At 43.7% G+C, this 22,410-nt stretch overlaps 1 long non-coding RNA gene and 1 pseudogene across 10 annotated transcripts; both read left to right on the top strand.

Annotated features, from left to right (window-relative positions):
• Positions 1-102: 102 nt before the first annotated feature.
• LOC102154279 lies at positions 103-18,953 on the top strand. 10 transcript variants are annotated; one of them, XR_005367286.1, is made up of 7 exons: positions 103-155; positions 3,729-3,801; positions 4,796-4,895; positions 5,913-5,947; positions 8,788-9,010; positions 14,201-14,332; positions 15,926-18,953. It is a non-coding gene; the product is annotated as an uncharacterized LOC102154279 (long non-coding RNA). The 10 variants fall into 10 exon arrangements; XR_005367287.1 differs by having other exon boundaries at positions 8,799-9,010; XR_005367284.1 differs by adding an exon at positions 2,217-2,291 and having other exon boundaries at positions 106-155; positions 4,796-5,947.
• On the top strand, positions 13,088-13,224 carry LOC119876837 (annotated as a pseudogene).
• Positions 18,954-22,410: the final 3,457 nt, after the last annotated feature.

The raw sequence follows: 22,410 nt of genomic DNA on the forward strand, positions 1-22,410 counted from the left end.
CGGGGCCTGAGGGGGCGCGGCCCCAGGCTGGGCGGGGCCCCGGGGCGGCGCCGGAAGGGCGGGGAAGGGGGCAGGGGGGCGCGGCGGAGGGCAGGGGGCGGGGCGGAGCCTGAGGACCCGGGGAGCGAGCCGGGGGGCGAGTGTCGGAGGGGAAGGTGCGGGCGCGGGGGGGCGCGGGGGATGGGGGGGCGGGGCGGCAGCCGAGCCGGAGGAGGGTGGCGCCCCCTCCGGGCGGAGGCGAGCAGGCGGCGAGCGCGTGGCTGCGGGCCGGGGGCGCGGGGGGCGCGGCGGGCGGAAGGGGCGCGACGCGGTGGAGCCGCAGCGGGGGAATCCCCGAGAGGGCCGTGCGTCCGCCCCGCGCCTCCGGGTCCTCGGGGCGGGGTCTTCGGGGGGCGGATCCGGCCAGTCCGCCCGCCGCCGTCTCGCCCCCGCCCCGCGACCCCTGGGGGCACCTCGACGCGCCCGCCGGGGACAGGGGCGAGACGACGGCGGGCGGACTGGCCGGATCCTCCCCAGGACCTTCCCCGCCCCGACCCTCTCCCAGGACCCTCCCCCGAGCACCCCCCAGAAACTCCCCAGGGTCCCCCCGAGGACCCCCTCTAGGGCCCCCCAAGGACCCTCCCCCCGGGACCCTCCTCCCAGGACCCCCCCAGGGGACCCTCCCCCCAGGACCTTCCCCCCAGGACCCCCCCAGGACCCTCCCCCGAGGATGCTCCCCCCAGGATCCTCACCCCAGGACCCCTCAAGGCCCTCCCCGAGGACCCCCCCAAGACCCTCCCAGAGGACCCTCCCCCCAGGACCCTCCCAGAGGACCCCCTCTAGGGCCCCCCCAGGACCCTCCCTGCCGGCCGCGCACTTCAGTAGGGGCACCGGGAGGCCCCCGCGGGGAGGGCGGGTGTGAGCCTGGGCGGGGGGGGGGCGGAGGGGAGCCCCAGCTCCGGGCCCACAGCGCGTCCCGGCCTCCCGCTCCCGTGGGGCCAACCCGGCAGGGGTGTGGGTGTGGCGGGAGGGCTCCCGTCGAAGGCACCAGGTTCCGAGTGTCGCGGGCTCCGGAAGCCGCAGGGAGTGTGCCGGGAAGGCCCTGCCCCCCGCCCCCCAGCCTCTGTGCAGGGGGCGCGGCCACCGCTGCGTCCTCGCAGAGATTCTCCTGTGAGGAGAACATTTTTTTTCTTTTTAATGCGCTTCGGTGTTTGCTTGTTGAATACCCAGCGCTCGTGCCGTGTGGTTAGCTGAGAGGGTGGGCGTTCTGATTTCAGCGGCGAGCACGGAAAGGAGCGCGCGGTTCCGACAGGGCTTGAGGCGTGACTGCCCTGCTCCGCCGCGGACGGGGCGACGCGCTAACGCCAGGGGCGCTAACCTGGTGCGCTAACGACCATGCACTAACCTGGTGCACTAACGCCCAATGCGCTAACCTGGTGCGCTAACGACCGATGCGCTAACGCCCAATGCGCTAACCTGGTGCGCTAACACCCGGTGCGCTAACGCCCAATGCGCTAACGCCCGATGCACTAACCTGGTGCGCTAACGCCGGCCTGATACACTAACGCCCGGTGCGCTAACGCTGGACGCGCTAACCTGGTGCGCTGACGACCATGCGCTAACGACCATGCACTAACCTGGTGCGCTAACGACCGGTGCGCTAACCTAGTGCGCTAACGTCCGGTGCGTTAACCTGGTGCGCTAACGACCGATACGCTAACGCCCAATGCGCTAACCTGGTGCACTAACACCCGGTGCGCTAACGCCCGATGCAGTGACCTGGTGCGCTAACCTGACGTGCTAACGCCCCGTGCACTAACCCCCGAGGCCCGGCCTAGCTGACGGCCAGTCAGTACGGGCGAAGAACTGTTTTCCTGCCTGTGGAGCACAGCTGTGCGCTCATTTGGTTTATAAGCCTCGTGGAGAAGATAAGGGGGGGGGGGGGGAGTCCAGTACTTTAATGATCTTTCCTCTCTAAATCATCCTTGAGAAAATCCACAGCTTCATTTTTTCCGTTCTGCAACCAATAAGCCCCAGAGGCATGTGCTTCCTGTTTATGCTGTGGTTCCCAGGAAAAAGGAGCAAATGCACCAGCAGCTAATTAAATCCTTCAGTAGAGGAGGGCTTGATTGCAAATTGCTTATCATGAAAAACTACTTGGCTTTCATTCTGCTGGAAAGGAAAAATGTTTCAAAGTGATTTTGATGTTTGTGCTCCTGCTCGCCACCTTTGCCCAGGTCTCAAAGCAATCCCAACAGCATCACTCCGGGAGACTTACAAGAGGCTTCACTCCCTTTGGGACAAAGACTTTGGTAAACACTCGTTGGCTCTGGTTTCAGATTGCATCAGTCCAGGAGCTAATTCCAGGCCCAAAACTAAGAACAAGCTTTGACTTGATCTTTAAGTTACTTTCAGGATGGATGTTTCCAGATTTTGATTTTAAGATGCTGAATTTTGCCTGCCCATGGAAACTGGTATATTCTGGCTTTTTCACGCGTATTCTGTATAAATGTGATTAGGGAAGATGTTAGGGTTCTAAGCTGACAGCCAAGAAAGAATTCTTGAGATGTCTTTGGTGCAAAAAGATGATTTTATTAAAGCAGAGAGACTGGACCTGTGAGCAGAAAGAGCTACGCTGGGGTCCTAAGGAGTGGCCCAGTATATACTGTCAGGTTGGGAGGGGGTTAGGGATGGTGTCCGCCTCCCAAGGTATTTTGGAAACAAGCTTTCCAGGATCCTGAGGGGGCTGGCTATTGTTAGGAAGACGTCATTTATTACTGTTTTGTAAACAGTTGGGAGACTCTTCAAATGTCTATCAGTGTGTCAAATGCTTGGAGGATGATTGCCAACACGTGTCTTGGCAGGTACAATAAAGGAAGCTTCCAGAGGAATTTTTACGTGTCAAAGTAGACTTACAGGATGCTGGGGGATAGCCTAAGATTGCCTTTTGCCCTTAGCAAAGTAGTAACGTTGAGGCAGCTGAGTTCCTAGAGGAAGGTCACTCTGAGTGTTTCAAGGACTTGCCAGTGGGCTGTAAGTAGTAAGGAAATTTCATAATTTTCTCCTACCTTTGTTTTCCACATCAAATGGAATTAAATTCAGTTTAAAAATAAATATTAGCATATCATCCTCTTCCTTTAGGCGAGTTTCTAATCCTAAATTTTCTTCCAGTGATGATTAGAAGTTAGAAAGGTTTTTGAAACCTGTTTTAAAAATGAAAACATATAAAATTACAAATAATTCAAGGAAAGAATTACTTACAATCTTATCGCCTCTACCAGGACTGATGTGGAAATGTTTGGGTTTGGAGTGAAAAAGAAAGAATGGCCAAGAAAGAATTCTTCAGACATCTTTGGTGCAAAAAGATGGTTTTGTTAAAGCATGGGAACAATACCCATGGGCAGAAAGAGCTGCACTAGGGTTGTGATGGGTGATTGATTATACACTTTCAATTTGGGAGTGGGTCGGGGATAGTGTAAATCTCTAAGGAATTTTGGAAGCAAGATTTCTAGGGCCTCGAAGGGCACTAGCTATTGTTAGGAAAAAGTCATTTATTACTGTCTAGTAAAACCTTAGTCATGAAACCCTTTAGTCATGGGCCATCTGCTTGGATGATGATTGCTAACATGTAGCTTGGGTGAGTAGAGATAAAGCAAGTTTCCAAAGGAATTTTTAAATATTAAAGTAGACTTATAGGATCCTAGAGTTTGGGATAATATTAAGCTAAAATTGCCTTTTGTCCTTAGCAGAGTATAAACATGGAAGCAATTGAGTTTCTAGAGGAAGGTCACTCTACGAGTCTCAAGGACCGGTCAATGGGCTGTAAGTTGTAAGGAAATTAAATTTTTTTCTTTTAATTTGTTCTTTACATCAAGAACTATTACAATTGGTGAATTTTTTGTTCTGGCTGTTAATAAATGATGTTTGCAAATAAGTTAGAATCAGAATATAGATTCCATATTTCTTTTATGTTTTATTTTGCTGCTATTTCCCTAGCATATTCAGGGAACGAAATTAAGTATTGATTGATGGTGATAGTGGTAAGAGTGAGACATAGATTTGGTTTAAAGACATACATGCACCACGAAGCCATGTAATTGAATAAGTCAGAGGAAATTTAATCTGTCTTTTTCCTGTGTCCACACAAGACATGCTTTAATAAGAACAACAGGAGGATCCTTATTTTTTTTCCTTTAATTTGTGAATCCAGGCTGTTCTCAGTGTCTTTAGTGAAATCAGCTAAAGACATACTTTTGAGGGAACAGCAAATATGAGCAGGTTACATCTGTTTGTGATATTTTCCCCAGGATGGGACTAACAAGTTTGATCTGTTTCTCAATGTCAACTGATTCAGATTTATTGTATTACAGCAGCATTTTTATCTTATTAGCTCTTGTCTTTAAGAAATTACTCCTGGAATTGAGTCATACCAAGAGTTTCACCAGAGGATTTTGTATACTTGGGTGTGGCAGCCGACCATTTAAACCACAGCGTTAGAGCACTGGGAGTCCGGGTTCTCAGGTCTTCTGAGAATAAAAAGCATTACTGAAACACTGATGGTATTTAATAGAGCATCTATAGGAAGGATTTTATTAATCTGCTTTATTTATTAAGAAGTTCACTGAACAAATATTTGTTGCGCACCTGTTATGTGCCAGGCGTTGCTCTAGGTAGTTGGGATACATAAGTCAACAAAAAAAAGACTTGTGGAGCTTACATTCCAGTATTCCCTTCTACATGTGTTAGCTTGCTAGGGCTTACACGGCAAGGTACCATGGGCTGGATGGCGTAAATAACAGGAGTTTATTTTTCTTAGTTCTAGAGGCGAGAAGTCCAAGATCCAGAGTCAGCCGAGTTGGCTTCTTCTAAGGAGCCTGAAGGAAGACTCTGTGCGGGCCTTGCTCCTTGGCTTCTGGGTGGCTGTCTTCTTCCTGTGTTTTCACATTGTCTTCTCTCTGTCTGTGTCTGTGTCCACATTTCCCCTTCTTACAAGGACACCAGTTATATTGGATTAGGGTCCACCATAATGATGTCATGTTACCTTAATTACCTCCGTAAAGACCCTGTCTCAAAAAAAAAGGCTCTTCACGTTGTAAGGTTCTGGAGGTTAGGACTTCAACATAGGAATATGGGACGTATTTCAGCCCTTAATATCACATATGACTAGATGATCCAAATCTTTGTCTTGCCTGTTTTCTCATATCCACATCTCTGAGATACTCAAAACCATTATGTTTCCCTGCAAGATATGTCTGGGGGAACCTATAATTCTGAGCAATTATTTTTCTAGGCATGATTTATTTTTAATGACTACTAAAAGGAAAGTTTTGGGTTCAGAAAGATTATTCTACTTGAAATGTGGCTCCATCCAGCCAATATTCTACTGTTTTGGCAAAGTTTTAAAAGAGAATAAAGAGAGATGATGTTGGAGAATGGTTTTGACAGGTTATTATTTGCAGGGTACTAGGATTCATGGTAAAAAAAAAATTTTTTTCCAAAACACTTTACATGAGGCGAAAGGGAGGCCTATTTAATGACATTATTTTCAATAATTCAAGTGATATCATTACCATCATTTACCATCACCACTAGTTACTATTTATTTCTATCCATGGGAAAACTGAGATGGCTTAATCACTTGCTCAAGGTCTAACAGATTCTAACTGATGTCTGCCCCAAGTCTGACTCCAGGGTTTAAGCTCTCAACCATTAAGAATAACAAAAAGAAACAAAAGGACTCCAATGTTCTTTACAGTACACTTCTGAGGAAGTGATACACCTAAGTATCCAGGTATACCTAAATGAGCACCCAAGTTTGCCTTCAGTCTTAATGTATACCTAACCTTTATCTTAAAATGATACTTTATTGTTCAGTGTTTGTGTCATTGTTGATATGCTGTGTCAAAATGAGTTTGTCTGTCTATCTGTCTTAGATTCTGAATTTATAAAGGACACAATCTACAACCAGGTCAGTATTTTATAGTTTATTTCATTGTACATCTTGAATTACAGTGAAAATTTTAAATAGCTTTAAAAGTTTGGATTTTTTCTTATAATTTTAAAAAACAATTTTGTTTTCCTTTTGTGTAAGATGAATGGGTCAGGGAAACTACCTGGAGACATCAGGAAAGGCTTCTCTGGAAAGCTGAGTTTAGTAGGATAAATACAGGTTAGAAAAGGATACTTTAGGAACACAGAAAAACCCCTATGCATACATAGGCATATGACAGAACTTGATATTTTGGGGAAAATGCAAGTAGTAAGATATGCAGGAAGTTGTTGAAGTGCTAAGAGATGATAGTGGACTAAAAGGGACATGATCCCACTAAAAGTGGACATGGGACTCGATCCCAGAACCCCGGGGTCACCCCTGGGCCAAAGGCAGACAATCACCTGCGGAGCCACCCAGGCATCCCATAAATAAAAGCTTTTTTTAAAAAATCATATTTCCAGGCCCCACCCAAGAACTAGTGAATTGAAATATCAAAGGGTTAGGATCTGGATGCGTGTATTTTGAGAAAGCTTCCCGGATGGTTCTGGCTGGCTCCCTGTTTTGACAATGTAGTTGTAAATTCATATTTGTTTTCAAGGTTTGCTCTTAAAACAGATGGGAGGGGAAAACAATTCTAAAGCAGAACTGAAAGGATGGGGAAAAGGAAGGCATCGGCAAAAATTTTGAGTCAGTCTCACAAGGTTCTCAGCTCAGGCTTAAACTGTGTTCTCCGCAGAAGTCCGTATATCTTGGGCATGCCTAGCTGACTCCGGGGTTTTGTACATAAGGGAATACCAATCCCCATGGAAGAGACTCACTTCACTGTAAATCAGGGGATATTTTACCCCTGCCCCAACTTTTTACTGAAAAAATTTTAATTGTATGGAAAGTTGAAAGAATTTACCTACTACTTAATTCACTAAGTGCTAGTATTTTGCCATATTTGTTTTACTTGCTATTTTTTAATATCCCCTGGTAATTGTTGCCTGAATCAATTATTTTACTGGGGGGGCAGGGGTTGCCAAACAGTGATTTTCTGATTTTATTATCCCCACTATGTTTATTATCATTATCTAGCACTCTTCAATAAGGAAGAGCTTTTCTTTATCAACTGAAGATGAATTTCTTCCTAAAAAGGCAGAGCAAATGCATAATTCTTTAAATTAAAGAAGACTTTTCAGGAGCCTATATTTGATTTAAGGACAGTCAGCTAGTGGTGTGGTAGACAAACGGTTTGAGTATAGCAGAGGCCTAGGCGTATAGTTCTACAGCCCCGCTGTCCAACTCAGAATGATAAAATACGGTAGCTGCCGAGAAAAACGGTGCAGAAATTATGGTGGCTGTCCCTGAAAACAGAGGAGTCAGCAGCATTAGTGGCAAGGCTTTGGAAGTGTCAAGGATAGGAGCCATGGCACAGACACTGGCAGGTCCCTCAGTGCTGGGACCTGTGGGTGGGTCCCAATAGCTGTAGCGCCATCAGTGGGCATGGCGGCCTGTCCATTGTTTTATCCATCAGCAGGAGGAGTGAAATGATTCCAGCTAATGGGTAACAAGTGGATTTTTCTGTAGAGCATCCATGAAGCAGTCACTGGGGCACCCAGAGCTGTTCAGGTGCACGTGGAGGCAAGAATCTGTGTCAGAGACTTATGGCGATGCGATCTTCCCCTTGGTCTGGTGTGATCTGAGGAAAAGTGCTGTATCTTACCAAGAACAGAAAATGTCAAAGAAAGGGTCTTTTTTAGGCAAAGGAAACTCCAAAGAGAACGTGATGTCTGGACTCTGTAGGTGATGTATAGAGATGATGGCAGGTGACTCAGAAATTCAGAGATACTAATTGGCTAGGAGAACCACAGTGATCGCACGGCCAGTTTTCTCATCGCAGATGCGATGCATCTCTCCATTTCTTCAAGTCTTTTTCTAAGCAGTGCTTGGTGACTTTTCTTTTTATGGTAAACACAGAAATTCAAGTAAAGATAAATCAACATTTTATTCCTGATAAAATTTACATCCCCTGAAAAATTAAAATGGCCTAAATGTAAGGTTTCCTTTAATCTGTACTGGACATAGGAGTTGTGGTTACTAGAAGTCAAATCATAGAGGGGAATTAAGGAAACAATGATTACCATTTTCCTTTCACTTTTAGTTCTTTTTAAAATAGGAATAAAGTGACTTTTTTTTTGCTACCCTACATTTCCTCTAAACGTTGGTTTCTTGATGGAGAAATGGAAACTTTTTCTACTGGAAGGAAAGAAGTTGAGAATTATTTCTGTGTTTAGTTCTGCTTTTGTTATTTATGAACCAAATGTCCATAGACTGAAGAGAAAATAAAAAGACAGGCTGTGCACTGAATCATGGCATGTTATAATTGGCATGTCATAAAGCGAGGGGGTAATTTTATATACATTTCCTCAAAAAGTGATGAAATTAAATTATTCCTAGAATTCAGCAAAGTGACTCTAGGGGTACCTGGGGGGCTCAGCATTTGAGCGTCTGCCTTCAGCTCAGGTCGTGACCCCGGGATCCTGGGATCGAGTCCCACGTCGGGCTCCCTGCGTGGAGCCTGCTTCTCCCTCTGCCTGTGTCTCTGCCTCTCTGTGTGTCTTTTATTAATAAATGAATAGAATCTCTAAAAAAAATTCAAAGTGATTCTAATTCAGTGTAGTGGAACTTTTCTTTTTAGTGGAATAGCTACCATGTTTTTATAGAGTGACAATACAGTAATTAATAAAAAGTGTTAGTGTGTTAGTGATTTTTTTCCCCCTTGACTGAGGCTAATCAGTTTTGTGTTCCATATGCACTCACTGAACTGTTTTTAGCTCTATGTTAGGTCATTTATTCAGGTGTTGAAATCATCACAAGACTTTTCTGAGAACTCTAGATCTTCCAAAGTGGCAGAAAGTTGATTGCTGCCTCAGCAGTACCAGTTGGAGCACTGGGTATGCACCATCGTGTTTAGTGGAGCTCGTGTTCAAAAGAAGCCTCCCAGAATCCTTCCTCTAATCCTTAATATTAGAAGCACGTGAACTGAAACACTAATTGGTGAGTAAAGAGTGAGGTGCAGAAACAAGAGGAAAAGATGTCTTGTTCTAAGTCTTGAAGCAACCCAGGCGGTTTGTAAATTGTGATATTTTGTCCTTACATCTTTCACCGCTCTTACCTGCTTTCCTCTGCTTCGCAGTGTGCAGTGCCAACTTACCCTAATTATCACATTGCCCCCATCCATCCAAATGTGTTTTTTTTCCCATCAAAGCTTTTTTTACACCAAAATTACCTCCACTCCTTTCCTGGAGTGTCTCTGATATTAGAAAAACAGAAATTTTGTTGAACTGATTTGCCCTAACAAGTACATGGATTATTAATAGCCAGCCTCTTAACATTTATCAGATGTAATTGTTATTTTTATGAATACCTGTTCATACCTAGTGAGTTTAAATTTGAAAGATTCTCTTTTGTTATAATGATAAAAAAAAAGAAATACAGGCAATTTCCAAAGAAGACTTTTTTTTTTTTTTTTTTTTTTTTGTAGAGGTAAAGCAGTTTATCTCTTGGGAGACCAGTTTTGCAGGTGTTAGCAACCTAAGCTGTTCCTACTTTTCTACAGTCCTATGCAGACAAGACCATAAATTTCTAAGCTTACAGTTATTTCACAGTATCTCCCTTGATGATAGTAGTGGGGATGTTGGTTTTGTTGTATGCGTTGCTTGAGTTCTTTCCTGTACCTTGGTTATAAGGTTACCAGGTGTCTTTGTTGTTAAGTTTCTGTCTTTTTTTTTTTAAATAAGATTTATTTATTTATTTGACAGAGAGCACAGGGGGAGCTGTAGAAGGAGAGAGGGAGAGAACCTCAAGGAGGTTCCATACTCTCTGAGGAGCCCTTTGCAGGGCTTGATCCCATGACCCTGAGATATGACCTGAGCTGAAATCAAGAGTTGGACACTTAACCAAACTGAGCCACTAAGTGCCTCTGTTTCTGTCTTTTTAAATTTTAATTTAATTTTTTAAAGATTTTATTTATTTATTTGACGGAGAAAGAGAGCACAAGCAGGGGAGTTGCAGGCAGAGGGAGAGGGAGAAGCAAATTCCCGGTGGAGCAGGGAGCCCAGTGTGGGACTCGATCCCATGACCCTGGGATTGTGACCTGGTCCGAAGGCAGGTCACTAAGATGCCCCCGTTTCTGTCTTTTTTTTAAAAAAAACTAATCTCTATACCCAACTTGGTGCTCAAACCTACAACCCTGAGATCAAGATAGATTTTCTGTCTTGAGAGACTCAGTCCAGAAGGAAAAACATGTAATAAGCACCAAATAAAATTTCTTAAAGGAATTAACATTTGGCTTTATTAATTTGTTCATTAAGTATTAACTAGGTGCCTACTATGGGTCGAGTACAGCCTAGATGCTGGGGATACAGTGATTAAGACCTGGTGCCCCCATGGAGCTCACTGTCTAGTGGTCCCAGTGAACTGCAGGTAACATGGCTTCAGGGAAATGGTAGTTACATAGATAAGGCAAAGGGCAGAGGCTTCCTCTCATGTTCCCTGATGGTGAGGTGGCATTCATTCCACACTACGGAATGGCAAAATAGCAATCAAGTTATCTTATGGTCATATTGGGCTGTGTACTCACTGAAGAGGAAGTTCTGGGGAATCAGATAACTTGCCATAGACCAATTTAAAGGGGAAGAGGACTGATTGGGCCATGATGGATGCTTTTAATGGCTTGGGATGATTTAAAAGCAAGCAGATTGACATTGTAAAAATTGTAATTGTAAAAATATTGCTTGAGTGGAATGACACTCAAGCCTTTATGGGATAGGGTTGAAAAGTTGAAAAAAATCTCTTATAGCTTATAGTCATAGGGCTGAGGTATCAGAAAACCAAATACAAAGAATGATTCCGTGGTTTGGAAAATTATATTAGTACGTGAATTCAAATACTTAACCAAGTATTTTATATGAATGGTAGGTTAGGCTAGATTGGGGGGTAGTGGGGGAATTGACAAATTGAGTAGTGGTATATGGCAAATCAAGGCTTGGAGAACCCCAAACTCCTAGGTTTATCTGAAATAGAGTTCTCAATTGTGGCACATCCATAGTTGAGTGTTAACATCCACTTGGTCATAATTTATGTCATGAAAATATGGGGAATATTTGCAGGAATGGGTTTGAGGGTTCTTGACCAGGAAAATGGAAATGGAATTTTTAGATTAAGCCAAATTAATAGATAAGATTGCACTTTTAGTCACTGTGGTTGCTTGGGCAGCCAGCTGTAGTTCTAACAAGGTACTGAACTGGCTAATCCCAAATAGCATTGAATAGTTAGAATTTGGTCTAAAAGAAGGGATAAAAAAATTTAGGATATATGAGTGTGGGATTAGATCTGTCATGCAATCTGCCCATGGACCCGTCATGGATCCCCTGATATATTCTGGAAGACTCTCAGTTTAGTTTAGCCACAGGAATGGATTAGTGAAGGACATATGAGAATCTTTAAAGAGCACTTTGCTGGCTGCTCTTTCTAGGCTGACAATGCTGACGGATAGAGACCTAATCTCAGTGGGAGAGGGAGAGCCTTATGACAGAAATGAGCAAGCAGGGAACCCTGGGTGGCGTAGCGGTTTAGCGCCTGCCTTTGTTGGCCCAGGGCGCGATCCTGGAGACCCGGGATCGAATCCCACGTCGGGCTCCCGGTGCATGGAGCCTGCTTCTCCCTCTGCCTATGTCTCTGCCTCTCTCTCTCTCTGTGTGTGACTATCATAAATAAAAATTTTTAAAAAATGGGATCCCTGGGTGGTGCAGCGGTTTGGCGCCTGCCTTTGGCCCAGGGCGCGATCCTGGAGACCCGGGATCGAATCCCACATCGGGCTCCCGGTGCATGGAGCCTGCTTCTCCCTCTGCCTGTGTCTCTGCCTCTCTCTCTCTGTGACTATCATAAATAAATAAAAATTAAAAAAAAATTTTTTTTAAATTAAAAAAAAAGAAATGAGCAAGCAGCAGACGAGGTCATCACATAGCAAGGTGAATGTGATGATCAAGTCGCAGGGCGGCTTTCCCATAGTTAAATTACTTTATGAAAATTTATTTTTGATTGTAGGAGTAATATGTGACACTTTCTTATTGCTAAGAATTAAAACAAAATAGATAAAAATAATTTAAAAATAAGGATAAATAGGGATGCCCTGGTGGCTCAGCGGTTAAGCATCTGCCTCCAGCCCAGGGCGTGATCCTGGAGTCCCAGGATCGAGTCCCACATCGGGCTCCTTACATAGAGCCTGCTTCTCCTCCCTCTGCCTGTGTCTCTGTCTCTCTCTCTCTCTCTCTGTTTCTCATGAATAAATAAATAAAATCTTAAAAAAATAAGGATAAATAAAAATAAGAATAAAAATAGGTAAAAAGCAAATGCTCCCTTGACTTCTTTCTTCTAATCCCTCTTTCTTTCATGAAATGCTCAGTAGAAATTCTCCACTGCAGAAGAGGTACTTGGTACTAAGATGTTCAAGACGACCCACTCTGTGGATGTCAGTTCTGTTTTGCCACCAGCCAGCCTGGTGCTTGCTGAATGGACTTGTCGACCAGTGGCCGTGGTGTCAGTGGTGGAGACGATATATGGGTTTCTTTTTTTTTTTTTATTTTATTTATGATAGTCACACAGAGAGAGAGAGAGGCAGAGACACAGGCAGAGGGAGAAGCAGGCTCCATGCACCGGGAGCCCGACGTGGGATTCGATCCCGAGTCTCCAGGATCGCGCCCTGGGCCAAAGGCAGGCGCCAAACCGCTGCGCCACCCAGGGATCCCGATATATGGGTTTCAACCTCATGGACTTCCCGTCTTCCTGGCTGCCCCGGTGCATGCCACGGCTGAGGGCTCAGTTATTAGCAACAGCAGCCAGTTCTGGGTTCTAAACTTAGCCTTACACCTTGCCATTTCTCTGTTGGCAGAGGCGTTACAGTGGATCCCTCCGTTGTGGGGAATGGGGAGTAGCAATTTTAGATCTTAGGTAACGACTTCCCTTAGGAAAGCTCAGGACTTAGCTCTCATCCTGCCATCCTATTTGCTTCCCTTCTCTATCCTCTCAACATAATTTTTGGTTGAGTGGATGTTCAGTATTTACACTATACCTATCGCTTCTCGGCCTTTTGGCTAAGATCAAGTGTAGTATTTACACTATACCTATGCCAACATTCTATATATCAAACCTCATAATATATTACAAGCGTGTTTCTTATTTTGTGCTTTTTCTGAGGTCAAAAATTGCTTATTTAAAAACTTTTTCTTATTTTTCTTTATACCAGTTACTGCTTTAAATTGCTTTTCAGTACAATTTTATGTGTCTCAAGAAAAACACTAATGGAGTCCCATAGGCCACATGTCTAAATATTTAAAAGTTAAAAATCAAACTACTAAATAAACCCTCCTTTCTTCTCAACTTGACATATATACTATCACAACAAAACTGAAAATTATCTCAAGCTATGGTTTTATGACTGAAAGCCTGTGAATTATTAGACCACTGAATTTTAATTTTTATTGCCAATGTCTGAGTCAGTGATGTTTGGATGAGAAGTAAAGGCTTGCCAAACTAATAAATCATTATGTTCTTTGCTATGAATTTTGTTTTTCTTAATTTCAGCAAAATATTACCCTGAAACTTCACATAAAATTTGGCTTATTGACAATAATGTCACATTTGACCTTTCTTGAGTCATTGTAGACTTTACATATTTTTCTTTTAAAACATTCCAGATAATCTATTAAAACTAAAAAAGGTAAGATACTGGCTATAGTCAACAGATATAAAAACTCATAAAATATTTAAAGCTGGAATTTTTAACTTCATGTTTTGAAAATTTAATTAAATCTTATCAAACATTTTATAAAAGTAAAACCAATTATAATTCTAGAATTAATATCCATCTGTCAGTATAAAATATGAATAGCTAATTTCACACATATTACTTCTAGACATACACACAGATTTAAGAATAAAATAAATCACTTAATACTACAAGATGTTTCTCAGCTGCCAGGTGTATCAGTGTTGAACAGTATGCTAATTAGTGAATATCACTGAATTCTCCGTGTAGAGCCAAAATGAGGTTAAAAAAATGGATATTCAATACTCTGAGACTTTAAGATGCAAGTATCTATTTCATTCATGCTCTCTGAGAAGAAGGATTTGTCACACTAGTTTTTTTCTTTAACAAAAGTGCTTCTGTGCACATTCTCTCTTTAGCAAAGTCTGTCTCTGAGAGCAAAGCACAGCCCACACAGCTACACAGTATATCCAGGGCCGTCACCTTTTACTTTGAGGAGAAAGGACAAGAGCAAGAGACGTGGGGAAACCTCTCTCTGGAGTGTAAATGAAGTGAGTGTCACAGAAAGAAATATCTAAGGTTATAGATTGTGTTAAGTTGGCACCGAGTGCTGGGTCTCGAGTAATAATGGTACCCGTGTGTTCGTTCTTTTCTTTTCTTTTCTTTTCTTTTCTTTTCTTTTCTTTTCTTTTCTTTTCTTTTCTTTTCTTTTCTTTTTTCTTTTCTTTTCTTTTCTTTTCTTTTCTTTCTTTTCTTTTCTTTTCTTTCTTCTCTTTACTTTCTTTTCTCTTTTTTCTTTTTCGTTCTTTTCCTTTCCTTTCTTTCTTTCTTTCTTTCTTTCTTTCTTTCTTTCTTTCTTTCTTCTTTCCTTCCTTTCTTTTTTTCTTTTTTCTTTTTTCTTTCTTTCCTTCTTTCTTTTCTTCCTAGATTTTATTTCTTTATTTGAAAGAGAGAGAGAAGAGATGCACACAAGCAGGGGCAGAGGGAGAGGGAGAAGCAGAATCCTCACTGAGCAGGGAACCTGATGCGACATTCAATCCCAGGACCCCAAGATCATGACCTGAACCAAAGGCAGCCGCTCAACACTGAGCCACCCAGGTGGCCCTCCATGTGTTCTTCCATCAGTATATTCTCCTTTGACCTGTGGGCTCTACCATGTGGAGCCCCAACGCCCAGTTCCAAGGTTGATCTTGGGTCTCAGCATTCAGTATGCCCCTACTTAGGTCATGCTCCTATTTCCCATTAGGGTATGTGTTCCTGCAGCTGCTCCATCACTCCCCATTTAGCAGTTCTGGTCTTCTGCAGGAGTAATTTACTCAATACCATGCAGGAAGGGAATGAGAGCTCTATCTCCTTTTCTTATTTTTGTACTTTAAAATCCTTCTAATTTTTTAAAAAGATTTTATTTATTTATTTATTTATTTATTTATTTATTTATTTGAGAGACAGAGACAGAGACACAGGCAGAGGGAGAAGCAAGCTCCCCAAAAGGAGCCTGATGTGGGACTCAAGATGCCGGATCCCGGGTTCAGGACCTGAGCTGAAGGCAGACACTCAACTGCTGAGCAATCCAGGCGTCCCTAAAATCCTTCTATTTTGAATTTATTTTATTTTATTTTATTTTATTTTTTAAAGATTTTATTTATTTTTTTCACATTTCATTTTATTTTTTTTTAATTTATTTTTTTATTGGTGTTCAATTTGCCAACATATAGCATAACACCCAGTGCTCATCCCATCAAGTGCCCCCCTCAGTGCCCGTCACCCAGTCACCCCCACTCCCCGCCCTCCTCCCCTTCCACCACCCCTAGAGTTCGTTTCCCAGAGTTAGGAGTCTCTCATGTTCTGTCTCCCTTTCTGATATTTCCCACTCATTTTTTCTCCTTTCCCCTTTATTCCCTTTTACTATTTTTTATATTCCCCAAATGAATGAGACCATATAATATTTGAAATAATTTTAGATTTGCCAAAAAAAGTTGCAAAGATAGTATGAGGTTGCTGTATATTTTCCCCCCAGCTTTTCCCCTTATGATCAAGCTGCATTTACCCAAACTAAGAAATTAACGTGAGGATAATACTGTTAACCAAACTGCAGACTGTTTGGATTTCACCAGTTTTTCCATGATGTCCTTTTTCTGTTGCAGGATATCAGATTGCATTCAGTCATCATGTTCCCTTCATCTCCAATCTATGACGGTTGTTTGGTGTTTCCTTGTGTCTCATGACCTTGACAGTTTCGGAGGCCATCGATCAGGTGTTTTGTAGACGGTCCCTCCATTTGGACTTGTCATGATGACATTAGGAATATGGATTTTGGGGGAAGAATACTGCAGGGATGAACTGCATCCTATCAGGGGTGCGTGGTATCAACGTGACTTAAGATGGGTGATGTTAACCTTGAGCACTTGGCCAAGTTGGTATCTCAGGTTTGTCTATTTATTGTTTCTGTTTCCATATGCTGTTCTTTAGAAGAGAGTCACTAACTAAATCCAGCCCACACTCAAAGAGTGGGGAATCCTTATTTAATATTTCTTTTTACCCCCCACTTCTAAAACTCCACTCAGTTCCTGAGCCTTTGGAAGATTCTGTGATAGACATCAATTTAGCTCTTGGCTTTCCCCACTATATCACTTTTCTGCACTCCAGCTAGCCAAATTTTGTTTCTATTATCTCCCTTGTCTTTGTATGTATGATTTTATGGGCTTTAAAAAAATCTATTTATGGTAGTTTTAGTGGGGTTTCAGGGGAAGTGAAATTGAATTATTATGTTCAATCTACCATCTTTATCTGGAAGCCTTGGGGGAACATTTTTTAATCATCAAAATTGACATTTAATCTGTTTGGATTTGCCATTTCTGTTTGTTATAATTCTACCATTAATATAATCCACGGACTCACTGAATGTTTTTTGGGGTATCATTTTTGTATTTCATAAAACATTGTGATCACTCAAGAAACTCAGTTCACAGTAAGTAAGAGAAGTAAGGCTTCTCATGTTGGTTATGTGATTGGTCCTAATTATCAAAGGTAAATTAGGGTTACTGCTATAAAGCCAGACTTATGTAGCCTAAGAACTGCTTCTTTTTACATGCCCTGTTATTAAGTCTAACAAAAAACAAAGCAGACTTGGATACCTCGGGAATCTAAAGTTGGGTTAGTCAACCAGGCAAAGAGCCCTAGCTGGCTGATGCTAGCCAAAGGCAACCCAAACGTGAATGAGTAGAGGAGTAGAGTTAAAATATCCACAATAGCTTCTTGACTAGTCGCATAAATGAAGACAGGAGGCCTCTGGATATTTACTGCTTTTCCTTTCTTCTCCCTTGTCTCTCATCTTTATGTTTCTAGAGCAGTTAGATTCACAGTACAGTGGAGAGGAAGGTACAGAGATTTCCCACATTCTCCCTGCCCCCACCCAAGTGAATCCTCCTCCACCCGAGTGGTGCATTTTAATTTTAATTAATTAATTACCAAGGATGAATCTGTATTGACATAATCACCCAAGGTCCATAGTTTACCTCAGAGTTCAGTCTTGGTGCTGTATTTGCATGAGTTTGGACAAATATATGATGACATATGTCTGTCGTTACAGTATTTCCACTGCCCTAAAAATCCTCCTCACTCTCTTCCTGTTCATCCCTCCTCCGATCCCCTGATTTTCACTGATCTTCTGTCTCTATAGTTTTGCCTTTTCCAGAACATCCTAGAGTTGAAATCATACAGTATGCAGTCTTTTCTCCTCTTTTATTTTCCTACAATTTTATATAAAGTACTTTCATATTGGTTTTGTTTATCATTTAGTGACTAGATTGCATTTTTCTCCTATGCATAAATTTATGGTTTTTGTTACTTTTTCTACTGGTAATGTGACTATCTGGCTCAAAAGCCAAAACAGCACAGAATATATATTGAGAAAACTCCCTCTTGCTCTGTCTACCTTGTTCTCCTTTGCCTTACCCACTGTAAGTAACCACTTTTGTTTTTTGTGTGTCTTTATGTTTCCTTATGCAAGTGCAAGCATATATTCTTCTTCTTCCACAAAACATAACACACTATACTGTTCTGTGCTCTATCTTCATTGAATAATTTGTATTAGTACAAGGGGGTTTTCCTTGTTCTTTTTTACAGCTCTATAAATGTTCTAATATTTATTTAACGAGCTCCCTTACAGAAAGAGACTTGTGTTTGTTTCTCAAAATACCATTGGTTTTGCCAATAGAATGAACTTCTACAAGTCTCATTTTGAAGGTGTGTAGATATATTTTTATGAATTCCTGGGAGTGGAAAAGTTGCAAAATATTGACTTAGCATTATAGTGCACCTAGAGTGGGATTAGCTATCATTTGTTTCAATAGTCAGGGACAATGAGGAAAATAGCAACTGTCTTCAGTATTTACAGAGAAAATATACTACAGGGAAGTGGCTGCCAAATGATAGAACTGAGTGCTTAACTGAGAAAGTGAAGCAATCCAAAGATTAGTAACAGTGGAAGAGCCAGTGCCTGTACCCTGGAAAGATAAAAGTAAGAAAGCTGTGTTACTGAGTCCCGGAGCTGGGGCTCATCTGTTTGAGGCTTAGAGCTCTAAGGGCCTGTCTGGTGAGCCCTGGGGCCCTTATAGAGTTGCAGTCACTGCCAGAGAGTGCTTGAGATAGAAGGGAGAGGGAGAGAAGTATCCTGGTTTAGTCCTTCCTGCCCCTGTCCTCCAGTCTTTCAGAAATCAGCTGATAGTAGGCCTGAGAACCACAGTTAAGAGAAGCCAGTGCCCCCTCTGATATGTTGCAGAGCAGTAGAAGGGCAGACATGAATTTGAGGACAAATGTGCTCAGCATCTAGATAGTCCACCCCTTTTTACTACATTTAAGTTCACTCTTCTACTCACATTTAATACCTTCCTACTTCCTACTTCTGTCTTACTAACAAAGACATTCCTTCTCCCCAAACAAGAAGAGAGACCCAAAGTCCCATTAGTCATTGTATCCTCTTCAAGTTCAGGATCTACTGGTGATCCTCATTCCTCTTTAGCAGGTCTAGAGGTGACTTGTGGCCTGATGATTTATGAACAAAATTGTAAATTAAGTTCCACCCACACTCCGTACAAAGCTGTAAAGGGGAAGGAGAAAAAGTATAAATCATTGGTTAATATGTACTTAACTAAAATACAACACACTTTGGTGATTCAGTCTTCATTGCTGTGAAAAAATCATTGTTGGTCATAGGTCATAGTTGACATTCATCACTTCCCTCTTCTACTACTTACTTCTTATTTCCTTTGTTTTTAGCCAGCATTGCAGGTACTTGGGGTTCTTTACTTACCAGGGTGACTGGACCGGCCAGGATATGTTCAGAACAATAGAAAACACACCTTGGAATTTCAACAGAGAGCATTTAACATAGGCAATTGGTTAAGCAGTTTTGGAGAACTGAAAAGACAAAGGAGGGGATACTGAGCTAACCCAGAGAGGGGAACTCCAGGCTGAAGCTGCCTCTCTAGGCCTGGAGAGACAGCAGGAAGCTCCAGGGAGAGGCCCTCAGATGACTGAGCAGGTGCCTTGGCCTAACTATTGCCAATGTCTTTGATTAGGCATGGGGAGTCTGGTTCTAGGAGTGTCCCCTAAAAATCGAGTGTTATCCTTGCTAACTACTTGTCAGGAAAGGAGTGCATCCCTTCTCCTGTCTTCTGCCTTACGGAGTTCAACAGGAAGTCGACAGGCAATGCTGACGTAGAATTCCCATAGTCCCAGCCCTAGCATCACAAAGCAGAGCCTGAAAACGGGTTTGGACTGAAAGGCAACGCTTCAATGCCGGGGGCAGCTCATCGTGTTGCCTACTCCGTTTCCACACACAACTTCTTCCATCTATTTCAGCTTCCTGGGCAACAATACCAAATTACGGCCATTTCTTTAATAAGAAACAACTACCCTTTGTAGAAATAGGCACTGGCACCTTTTCCCCAAAAAGAAAGGTCCCAAATGTCATTACATTCATGTCTGGATGATGGCAATTACTCAGGTTTACTTGAAGTCCGTCTTGAATATCCTGTAACCTAAAGATGAAATTGGAAAGTTAACCACTGCCATTCATTCGTAAAACTACAATGGGTAGGCAGAAGGAGAAAAATACATAAACACACACGTGTGCACATACATTAAGCAAAGAAGAAAATAACGTCTAGGTATTAGTCCTTTTTTCTGTCTGGTCATGAGCCTTTGTTTGATGTTTCTAACTTCCTTCCTTCCCTACTCACTTCATCTTCCCTTCGCTCTGAGCCCGTGTCTATACCAGATGACATGATCCAGAGCTTCACTCCTGAAGGCTCCGAATCTTCTTGGTTATTGCAGTTTTCCACTGACTTTTACAGTGGGAATGTTGAGGAGAAAATGAATATAGGTGACACAAAGGAGATAGAATTGATGGGTTTGGTGATGGCCACATGTGGAATGAGAAGACAGAACAAAAATCTGCAGGGGTGCTAAAAGTTTTACACCCACATGACAGTTCTGGCCTGAGTTTGAGTGGACGGCAGATAGATCTGGGCTTAATGCAGAGTTACCAACTGTCCTAGTTTACGCTGGATGGAGGGACTTCCTGGAACCTGAGACTTCCTGGAACCTGAGACTTCCTGTGCTAAAACTGGAAAAGTCCCTGGTAACCCAGGATAAGTTGGTCGCCCTGGTCTGGTAGGACCTGGCAGGGCAGATTAGTGACAACAGCTTCCTGGCGGGGCACCGAGTCAAGTCACCTTCTGGGAGAACGGATTCGTGAGCGGTCAAGAAGACTTAAACTTGCAGGAAGAGCGCCTTCCGTGGCACAGGGCAGCGGTGGTTCCTAGTCCTCCATGGTAGCTTCCATTCGGACCCATCCCTCGTCCGTGGACCCCATGTGTCCAGTGTGGGCTCCAGGGAATGAAGGATGTTTGAATTAAAATCTGTGAAATCTAGCAGAGTGAAAGCCAGAGGAGACAGGTGCCTCCTCACCACAGACCACCCCACAGCTCTGGAAGCCCTCAGGCTCAGTGCGGTGGTGACTTCAGTTGATGGGGTGAGGGGATTGCTGGGGGGGGGGTTAAGAACTTGGTAACAGGGACAGGCCCGTTCCCACTAGCACTTCTGGAAGACCTGAGATGCTTGGCAGGACGGTAACATCACACCAGTTACTACAGCAAGAGGCTGGGGAGCCTGGAGGCCAGAGGAGACTTGGCCACACTGGCTTTTCTGGAAGCAGTGTCAGGAGGGAAGGACGGGTTGCTTGTGGTTGCTTTCCTTGTGGTGTTGCGTCACCTAGTGTTAACTTGAATGTACTCTTGTCCTAGCCGGATCACTAACCGCAGATGGGAACAGTTTCCAAAGTCGTCATTTTTTTTTTTCATTCAACAAATACTGATTGAATAGTTTCCATATCCAAATGGTTTTCTAGGTATTTTTTTTAAAGATTTATTTATTTATTCATGAGAGTCCCAGAGAGAGAGGCAGAGACACAGGCAGAGGGAGAGGCAGGCTCCCTGCAGGGAGCCAGACACGGGACTGGATCCCGGGACTCCGGGGTCGTGCCCTGAGCTAGAGGCAGACGCTCCACCGCTGAGCCCCCCAGGTGCCACATAGGTATTGAAATTAAAGCTGTAACAAAACCCCAGGATTTATGGAAGCTTACATTCTTGTGGGGATAAAGATAATGCCTAAGTACAGTGTATCCTATGCTGTATTGTTATAAATGTGAAGGAGAAAAAATAGATCAAGGAAGGAAGAATTAGGTTTACGGTTTTGTGGGGAGGGGTCTATAATTTTACATCAGGCGGAGAGGGAGGCCTCTGAGTGAAAAAGAGATAGTGAGGGAGCGTTTCAGGCCAAGGAAGTAGGGCCAACGCCCCGAGGTGGGGGCTTACCTGGTGAGCTCAGGGAGCAGCGGGCGAGGCGAGGCGGCCTGGAGCAGGCTGGGAGCATCAGGAGGGGGAGCCTTGGAGGCACAGTAGGGACGATCCCATTTATTTTGGGATGGGAAATCCTAACAAAGGTTTGAGCAGGGACGTGGTCTGTGTACAGTGTGACAGGGTCTCCCTGGCTGCTGTTCGGAGAACAGACTGAGAGGCCAGGGCAGAAGCGGGGAGAGCAGCAAATGCCCTGGAGTCCTCCAGGTGGGCAAGGGCAGCTGAGCCAGGTGGGCACAGCAAGGAAGGCTGAGGGGAGTGAGAAGTTGCAGAGGCCTACTTGGCCCGACCTCGACACTTTAGGACTGGCTGATTCAGGAGAATAAGGCAAAGGAGGAATTTTTAATTTGCCTGGATTTGCTTTCTGTGTATGGTGAGAGAAAGTATGATTTCATTTTTTTTCATAGGAATATTCTATTTTCCAGGGGCCCCGGGTGGTTCAGTCGGTTAAGTGTCTGCCTTCAGCTCAGGTCATGATCCCAGGGTCCTGGGATCGAGCCCCACGTCGGCCTCTCCACTCAGCGGGGACTCTGCTTCTCACTCTCCCCTGTGATCACTCTCACTCTCTCAAATAAATAGTCTTTAAAAAAAAGGGGGGGGGGATCCCTGGGTGGCGCAGCGGTTTGGCGCCTGCCTTTGGCCCAGGGCGCGATCCTGGAGACCCGGGATCGAATCCCACGTCGGGCTCCCAGTGCATGGAGCCTGCTTCT

The sequence above is a fragment of the Canis lupus genome, chromosome 11 (assembly GCF_011100685.1).
Source record: "Canis lupus familiaris isolate Mischka breed German Shepherd chromosome 11, alternate assembly UU_Cfam_GSD_1.0, whole genome shotgun sequence".
In the NCBI taxonomy this organism is placed as follows: domain Eukaryota; kingdom Metazoa; phylum Chordata; class Mammalia; order Carnivora; family Canidae; genus Canis; species Canis lupus.